The 9,398-nt window shown below is 42.1% G+C and overlaps 1 protein-coding gene across 2 annotated transcripts in view; it reads left to right on the top strand.

The window, feature by feature from the left end:
• The window catches only part of scn3b (sodium channel, voltage-gated, type III, beta), a 24,119-nt gene extending 18,657 nt beyond the window's left edge, over positions 1-5,462 (top strand). For both annotated transcript variants that reach the window (XM_076290374.1, XM_076290375.1), the window contains exon 7: positions 3,555-5,462. The gene's annotated coding sequence lies outside the window, so the exon portion shown is untranslated. The remainder of the gene's footprint in view (positions 1-3,554) is intronic.
• The last annotated feature ends 3,936 nt before the right edge of the window (positions 5,463-9,398 follow it).

The following is a 9,398-nucleotide window of genomic DNA, read 5'->3' as shown; positions in this document are numbered from 1 at the left end:
GTGCATGAATATGTGTTTGTGTGTGTGTGTGTGTGTGCGTGCACGCAAATGTGTGTGTGTGTTTGTGTTTGTGTGTGTTTGTGTGCGTGTGCGTGTGCGTGTGTGTGTGTGTGTCTATGTCTGTGTGTGTGTCTGTGTGTATTATATTTGCAACTCCAGAGACAGGGCCTCTGGCCTGGTCTTGTGTTTGATTGCACTGTGGTGGAGCCTGATGTCGTCATGCTAGTGTGGGTGAAATGGAGCTGGTTTGCTCTGGTCTCCTGAGCACAAACACACACACAGAGAGAGAGAGAGAGAGAGAGAGAGAGAGAAAAACATCTGCATGAGAAGAGAAGAGAAACTCACTCACCATGGGGGTCTGACAGACACACAGAGCAGCCAAAGCCCATATGGACAAACTCTGTAAACATATTTCAGTAGTGTGTTTACAGTGCCTATAAAAAAGTATTCACCCCCCTTGGATATTTCTACTTTTACTGCTTTTATAAATGGAATCTTGATCAAATTTATTTGGCCATTTTTACAATAAATTACAAAACCCCCTCTTTAATGTGAAAGCAGATTTCTACAAAGTAATGTTAATTAATTACAAATATATAGTGCAATATTATAAGTGAATATTTATGCAATCGCTTATTTTGCATTATATATGTTTAATTAATTAAGATTACTTTATAGAAATTTGCTTTCACTTTGATATTAAAGAGGGGATTTTTGTAAATTATTGTAAATGTAAAGGCAAAATTAAATTAACAAGAGTCCATTTATTAAAGCAACAAAAGGGCCTTAAAGCCTATGTTCCCACAGCCCTATGTTCCCACAGCCTATGTTCACACACTAACCCTAACCATTTCTAACCCTAAACCTAACCTAACCCTAATTTTGAAAATATCCTAGAAATGTGGGGACATAGGGTGAAAAAAATAGAAATATGGGAACTGTGGGATCGTAGGGCCTAATTTTGAGAAATGTGGGAACATAGGGCCTAATTTTCAGTGAAAAAAAATCTTAGAAATGTGGGAACATAGGGCTGACCCCAAATATCCAAGGGGGTGAATACTTTTTATAGGTACTATGTCCACAAGAGTGGCTACAGTAGAGAGTTTGGCTATTGTACAACAGTGTGTTAATACTGTGTATTTATGCTGAAGTAGTGTTTATCTGAAAGTAGCGTGTTTATGCTAAAGTAGTGTTAATATTGTGTGTTTATGCTTAAGTAGTGTGTTTATTCAAATTAACTCTTTATGCTCAAGCAGTGTGTTTGTGTTAAAAATGTGTGTTTATACTAAAGTAGTGTTTATGCTAAAGTATTGTTGATGCTGAAGTAGTGTGCTAAAATTGTGTTTTTATGTTACTGTGTTGTGTTTTTTTACAAAAGCACCATGCTGGGTTTTTTTTGCCAGCATGAGGCTACTTGTAGTGCAACTCCTCCTGATCTTGGAAGCAGTGAGGATGGTGGTGTCTACTGTACCTGCAGGTCAGGTGCATCAGATACTCTCTCTCTCTCTCTGATCGACCGCAGGTCTTCATGCTATAATTTTAACCGGCTGCTTTGTTTCTGTCAGAAGTTGTGATAAACTACAGGCCCTCTTTTCTAATGTTTCATATGTGTTGCGTCACATGCCTGGGTGTCTCTGCAATCAGAGGATTAGTGTTTTACTCAAGGAGCACACAGAATCGCTCCGGTTGCTGGTAATGTTCACTGTCAAGGGGCTTACAGATAGGAAGAGACATGCTCTGTGCTCGCTGCTAGGCCCAAAGATTGTTGTTGTACTTGCCGCTGGGCTCAGCGCAAAATAGCTATGATATTCATCTTGCCGCGGTCAAAGTTCAACACGGTTGAACTTCGACCTCGGGACACGCAAGAGCAGCAAAACACTTGGCGCAGCAGCAAACCCTTCTTGTGTCAAGTAAGCTATTGAAAAGAATGATTTTTAGAGCACAGTGGTGCCGTTGCTGCTTCTTATAGGGGCCTTCAGGCTGAAGTCTGAGCCACCAGGCCTGCAGCTTCGTGCTCCACTCACCCTTGCTTCTCATGAACTAGCATTTGGTGTTGCTGCTGTCAAAACCTTGAACAAAAATGCTCATTTTACACTGGATAAGAGCCTGGACTGGGAAAATTGGGAGAAAAGGAGCTTGTGAGTATTTCCTCTGTTGGAATGGAAAACAAGGTTTATATTAAACATTACTGCCTTAGCTTTCACACCCCAGGTATTGGTGATATAAATGGTTACAAATGATGTTTATAAATTATAAATATTATATTATATTCTCATCTGGTGTCCATGATGCCTGTCTACACATCTCATCAGTTGATGAAGACATTTTTGCATGCACTTTTTTTTTACTGTGTTAGGGTAACCCTGGGTTAGTTATGTTCATGTTCATGCTGACTTATAACTGTGATATAGCTCATATTAAAACAGCATTTCAACCAATTCCTACCCAACCAAAACATGTAAGACTCTGTGTGTGTGTGTGAGAGAGAGTGAGTCTCACTGTGTGTGTATGTGTGTGTGAGTCTCACTGTGTGCATGTGTGTGTATGTGTGTGTGAGAGAGAGAGATAGTCTGTGTGTGTGTGTATATTGTGTTTATCATGAATCACCACCTTTCTGACTTCAGCTGAAGCTAATGTTGTCTAATGTCTGCTGCCAGTCAGATCAAGAAATTCATGCTGTGGTCTGATCAAAGATAACATCTCTCTCTGAGCTCAAACTCTGAGCTGAAAGATCTCTCTCTGAGAGTTTTCAAAACCTTTCGTTCTCGTGTAGACGATGCCTGAAGGACCTCACGCTGTGGTCTGAGCAAGGAATGACTTCTCTCTGGCATATAACTTTATTATGGTGTTCATGGATGATGGTGTTAAACGGTGATGGTATAGTATAAATTCACCATCTCCCACCAGCCATGGTGTCATGTCTGCCTTACAAATCTGGCTAAAATGGAAGATTGTTAGATCTTTGGCAAGATTTCAGTAAACTCATTAGTTGAATTGAGCGCTCTAATTTCTTGCACAATGATGACATGGCCAAGCTGTGGTGAGACAGCTGGTTGTTGGACCGTTGAGCATCACGCAGAAGCTCAGGTCTCAAGCCTTCTCACTGCAAAGTGTGTGTGGTGTGTGTGTGTGTGTGTGTGTGTGTGTGTTTAATCACACGAGAACAGGAGGGAAATGTCAGGTAAATGCCAGACAACTAAGAACAACAGCTGTTGCCATTTTAGAGAAGCATTTCATATAAGACTGCACAACATGTACAATTGCACAGAAACATGAGGTGTATGTGTGTGCGTGTGTGTGTACGTGTGTGTGTGTGCGTGTGTAGAGTTCATTACTGTAGGTCCAGGTAGAGAGTGGGAGGGTGGAGGGAGGCCGTAGTTTTCAGTGTGTGTGTACAGTATGTGTGTGTGTGTGCGTGTGTATGTGTGTGTGTGTGTATGTGTGTGTTGAGTTTTGGGGTGGGGGGTGGGTGATGAAGTGTGTGTAGGTAAGAGGGCGTGTGGAGGCTCTCGTCGTCTCTTTCACTTTTCTCTCCTACGGCGTCTCTTCTGCAGGTACTCCTGAGACCAGCGGAGGGAGACAGAGGAGGAAAACCCGCAACCTCGTCGCCCTCTCCACCGCCGCACCAGGACGATCTCTGGCTCACTCTCCTCTCTCTCAGTGTCCCCGGAACGCCCCGCCTTTTTCATCTCTCTCTCTCTCTCTCTCTCTCTCTCTCTCTTTTCCGCTCTGTTTGTCATTGTGTCCCTCAGAGCTGGCTCATTGTGACCTGACAATAATCTGAGTGCGTTTGTGTAATAATCTTGGTGCATTTGTGTTTGCTATTCGCTACCGCGGATCACCAGACATTCTGTGTTCAGATTAACACCTTTTCTCCTAATGGGAAAAACCACTTTTGATAAAAAAAAAAAAAACAATCTAAATGCTTAAGTTTAAAGCTCCTGTATAATTGTTTGTTTTCTTAACGTTTTTATATATTAAAAGCTTCATTTCGTAAGCCTTTTGCAATTTTATTACTGTATGTAGAGTATTAATATCAAATGTGTGTATGTAAGCCTTGTGGAGAGCAAGTGTGTTACTATATTGCATTTAAACATTACCTGCTGAATTTAAACGTGTGTGTGTGACAATCTATTCTTTGAAGGGTTTGCAGAAAGATGTCAGGGATTGAAGAGCTGATCCTTCACAGGTTCAGTGTGTCCTCTTAGCTCCCATGGTGACCGTCACCTGTCATGGCCTTCTCATTCATCCTGTTCACACACACCCTCTTGGTCCAACACAAACACACACATACACACACACACCCAACCTGAGATCAGACAAAGCTATCATGCCCCAACACAAACCTTACAACCACACACACTACACACACAACTACAACAGCCACATACCTGGCATGGGATCCACATTTAAGACAGATGTGTTTTTTTGTGTGTTCTTTTGCATCACATACACACACACAAACATGCTATATGCATAGACGTTCGGTGCCATGTACTGTCAATGATCATGGATCAGTAGCCTCAAGGTTAAAATTGACTGAAATGGTTCTGTGTGTGTGTCTCTCAACCCTCTTGTTTTGTGTTGCAACATTGCTACAGTTGTGGTCAGGATTAATCAGCCTAACATACATGTTGATAATGTTTTTGTACACATTTGATTTTAATTTAAGCCTTTCTTAAGATGCATGTAATTCTCTGTATCTGTTCTGAATTATTATATATAATTTCTAGTTTTTAATCTTCCTTTTAATGGTGAATTTAAAGCATGCAGAAGATGATACAATCTGTAATTTACTGAATACAATCTGTAATTTTACAACATAATAACGCGTGTGATTGGAGTGATTTATGGTAAAAAAATATGTGCCTATTTATATCAACAACTGACTGCATTAAATGGGACATTTTTGACCAGAGACTAAACAATTTAACTATTAAATGTTAAATTATACAGAAAGATTTATTTGACCTATATTCAATTCGATAGGGTGAAAGATTTCATTTCTGATGTCATTTCTTTAGTTTCAAAACGGTCATTTTTGGGCAGAACACAACATGAGGTTGTAACAACATGGCATTTACCGTCTGGCTGAGCTGATGTTCGGACCTATCCCAACTCCCGAGTGGCACCTACTTTCATTGGTATTCTAGAATCAACTGACTTACAAAACAGGGCACTGTCTGATCTGTGCTTCTTACGGAAAATGCTTCCAAGTTCTTCACGTCAGACCCTACACCTGCTGCTTCACCTCAGACAGTACATCTGTTATGACGTCAGCCTGCATCATCATCATCAGAGTCATTAGCTGTGCAAATCACTGCTTGACCCTCTTTGGAGATCAGAGTCAATGACAAGTGTTTTCATGTTTTCTTTCTGAAGTCATCAAGAGCCTACTGTATGTACTCTCAAAGATCAATGTGAATATATGGTACAGCTGTATAATAAAAGACTGAACACAACTTTTCAGCTTTGTGGAGTCATCTGTTTTAGAAGTGCTACTTATAGATGCTGTGTGGACTGAAAACTTGAGCATGATGAACAACATCGACAGGAGAATGTCAGAACACGGGGACAGTGCTGCACATTCTTCACTGATGTCTTTTTAGATGTTATGTAAGCAATCAATCACTGTCAAACAAGGACTCTGGCATCTGGTGTTAATGGAGAAGTCGATCAGACTGCCATAGGGGGAACTTGGGACATGACCGAACAAATACACACATGCAAATACACACACGTGCATAAACACACTGACACACACAGACATGATATGGTCTTGGAGGGGGGCAGCTCCATTCATTACTTGTGGGAGACACAGATTCCCTGAGTTCCCTCTTTGGGCAGTAGAGCACTGGCATCTGATTAACCTGAGTATCATCTGAGTATCCTTTGATTAGTGCCTGAGTATCATCTGAGTGTCCCTTAATTAGTGCCTGAGTATCATCTGAGTGTCCCTTGATTAGTGCCTGAGTAACATCTGAGTGTCCTATTCCTGAGATTGAACATAAGGCTTTGAGTGCTCTCCTGAGATGAGACGGGATTCTTGTCTAAAACTTTATTCTGTCAGATCATGTGTCCCCATGGGCATGACCTGCTAAACTTCTTCCCATTATATAAGGATAGCAATGACATTAGTTATATGAGTGAAATCAATTATATGAGGATATGAGTGATATCATTTATGAGGACATGAGTGTGCTCTAGTGGTAACTCACAGGCTTTTTACACACTAATTATTCTGTTTAACAATTAGCGTTACGCAATAAGATTTATTCACACAGCCTGGGGTTTTGCTTCAGAGTTTAGCGGATCTATGTCCTGTAAGTGTGGCTCTGCTGCTGTCTGCCACATCTCTGTGGCGCTGGAGCCTCCTCATGACTGCATGGCCACTAAGCCCAGCGGGTCAGCAGGCACTGGGCAGCTGGCTGCACTCTGGTTCCCCCTGCTGGACTGGCAGGAAGCATCACCCAGCAGAGGTGTTTCCCAAAGTCGAGGAAGCACTCAAAGGCTGCCTTTTCAAGGTCGCCACGTCATCAAACTTCACCGAGCACTGTTCCAATGTGCTCCTTCGTGTCCTTCGTTCTGAGAATTTTCAAGGATGCATCTGTGGATCCTCAGGTGAACGAAAAAATCCATAATCCTCTGCGTTGACATGCATCGGAGCAGCGCCCCTACTGAAATGGAAGCGTGCAGTTAAAAGCAGAAGCGCTTAGATGGGTGCCGAGCATGTGTTGACGTACGTGCATGTTCACACTAGCTAGTCTGTTCCAAAGTAGGCCTAGAGTCCGAGAAAGCAAAGGAAGCCTCTAACCTCATCTTCGTAGAGACCAACTCGCAAGAAAGCATTCAATCAAGGAAGCATGCTCGACTTTGGGAAATAGTCACAGGCTCTCAGCACCGAGTCTCGCAGCTGATCTACAGCACAGAGTGAAAGACAGATGCAGTGGAAGATATGTCAGTAATTGTATTATTCAATTTCACTCAAATTCCTGGCAGGTATTCCATCAACCTCACTAATGAAGGCGGCGCTTAACAGAAATAGCCTGGCTTGAACTAGCGTAGACTTTCACTTGAGGTTAGGGTGACCAGATGAGATTGGCAGGTTAGGGTGACCAGATGAAATTCGGGACGCTTTTTTTTTTCGCGGAGGGGGGGGGGGGGGGGTGTAGGCCTACATAGACTATTATAAAAGATAATGAATTTTCAAACCTGTACCAAAACACATTTTTATTCAAACTTCAAGTCTGCCTCAACATACAACAGAGAAATCATGAACTCAAAATGTCATTGTGGGAAAAAAAAACATCTGCATGTTCTCCCTCCGTGAGAAACACCAAACTCTCTTCTACACACTTTGCAGAATGCTTTCAGCTCGTCGCTTAAAGGAACCATATGTAAGATTGTGGCCAAAACTGGTACTGCAATCACCCTCCCCCGACTCGAGGTTGCCTACCTGGATGCCGAAACAGTACTGTCTTCTTGATTAGTAGATAGGCTGAGGGTGGCGCATCAGGCCAAAATACAACATGACATGACAAAACACATTAACATCAGTTGAGGGCTGCAACTTCACTTTTTTAATGACAATATCCTGGCCGGACTACTGTTGTCAGTGATATAAGTATTTGAAATGAACATGATTTCTTAATGTCTAGTGACATATCAGGGCCATTTTAGGATTAATTGAAATACATTTCTTACATACGGTTCCTTTAAGGCTTTGTCAATCCACGGGTACCTCCCCACCCACTCCTCCCGGTACCTGCATAGACTCTTTTGCTTTTTAGCGGCGTGTTGGGGTTCTGGTACATCAGCCATGTCAAGGAATGAATGAAAATTAGCTAAAATCAGTGCATATTCGCACCTAATTATAGAATGTCAAAAAAGAAACAAAGTAGCCGGGGCTGCATCCAGACACTTAGCTGCTGTCGGGGGCTGCATGCAGTCGACTCAACCTCTCTATGGACAGTTTTTAATGTTTATCAGAAAATAACTACTCAGTATTCTGATTGAGTATAATTTTCGAGGGGATTCGGGATAAACGCTTAGATTTCGGGACTGTCCCGAATTGCTCAGGACGTCTGGTCACCCTACTTGAGGTTGAAGCCATTCCAAGTTAGCTGCATCTTGCCTTGGTTTATTCAAGCAAGGCTTAGGTCAGCCAAAGATTATACATAGGCGGAACAAGATATTTCATCAATAGCCACTTCCGGGAACCCGGATTGATTCGCACAAGGGGCGAGACACGGCAGGTGAAAATATTGTTCATGCACTAGCCAATTTTGAGATTTTGGGCTAGTTTGCTACCTTAGCATTCTTTCACACTACTACAACAACAAAGTCCAATTTACACATTTTGATGTTTAGTTCATTACATTTTGTCTACTCGTGCCTGTATCGCGACCAACCAATCGCGAAAGTTCAAAGACAAATCTAGGCTGAGAACAGAATCTCATTGACCGTGTTTCAAGGCAGTGAGAAATCTCCACTTCAGAAACACTTACATACACCAAACTTTCCAGTCTTATACCTAACTACTGTATATTTACAAGACCTTTAACAGAGGGGTTTGTTGATATATTATTCCTAGCCTGATTTACTTGACATTTTATTCCTAAAAACTGGCTTTATCCAGTTAAAAAATCACATTTTTTAAATGTATGCAAATTAGGGCATATGTAATTGGATAATGCTTAATTTGCATATTTAAACATGAATAGAACATATTTAGAACTTGAAAGCACAAGTTCATGGAACCGTCTTTTGGGACTCCGTCTGATGTTTTTTTTTTGCAACACAGCTTGATTAAGCTTGAAAGTTAACCTGCTATAGACCAAGCTAGTTCTGTGGCATAAATTCCCATAGATACCAAGCTGGGATACACATAAACCACACTTATGGAATGGAACTCTCACTAAAATTAGCGAGAAAGGCTAAACCTGGCTTATTGAAATAAGCTAGGTTTAGCCTTTAGCGAGGTTGATGGAATACCCGTCTGGTCTGGAAACATATGCCAATAACCATATTATCCACTTAAATTCCTGGTGTGGAAAACTTCCCCTGAGACCTCTTAACTCCTGGAGCCACTGTGTATGCGCGCAAACACCTTTTAATGTCCGTCTCTCCATCTGTCTGTCAGTCAGTTTGTCTGTCAGTGTCTGTCAGTCAGTCCATTGGTTGATTTGTCTGTCCATCCATCAGTGAGTGTGTTTGTGTGTCTGTCCAGTGAGTGTGTTTGTGTGTCTGATGCCTGGAGGGGGAAGCTGCTCTCACAGCGCAGGATGAGGTGAGTGCTGCTGGACTGGCAATGACGTCAGAGGCGCCTCTCTGTTATCTCTTCCAGACGCTTGGCTCTACGGAGGACGCTGAGCAGAAGCGCTCAGCTCCGCACCGTG

The sequence above is a fragment of the Alosa pseudoharengus genome, unplaced genomic scaffold (assembly GCF_046254945.1).
Source record: "Alosa pseudoharengus isolate Yale_2024_CS ecotype anadromous, Long Island Sound unplaced genomic scaffold, YU_APseudo_1.1 YU_APseudo_1.1_scf_18, whole genome shotgun sequence".
Classification (NCBI taxonomy): domain Eukaryota; kingdom Metazoa; phylum Chordata; class Actinopteri; order Clupeiformes; family Clupeidae; genus Alosa; species Alosa pseudoharengus.
This window is presented reverse-complemented; position numbering and strand designations above follow the sequence as displayed.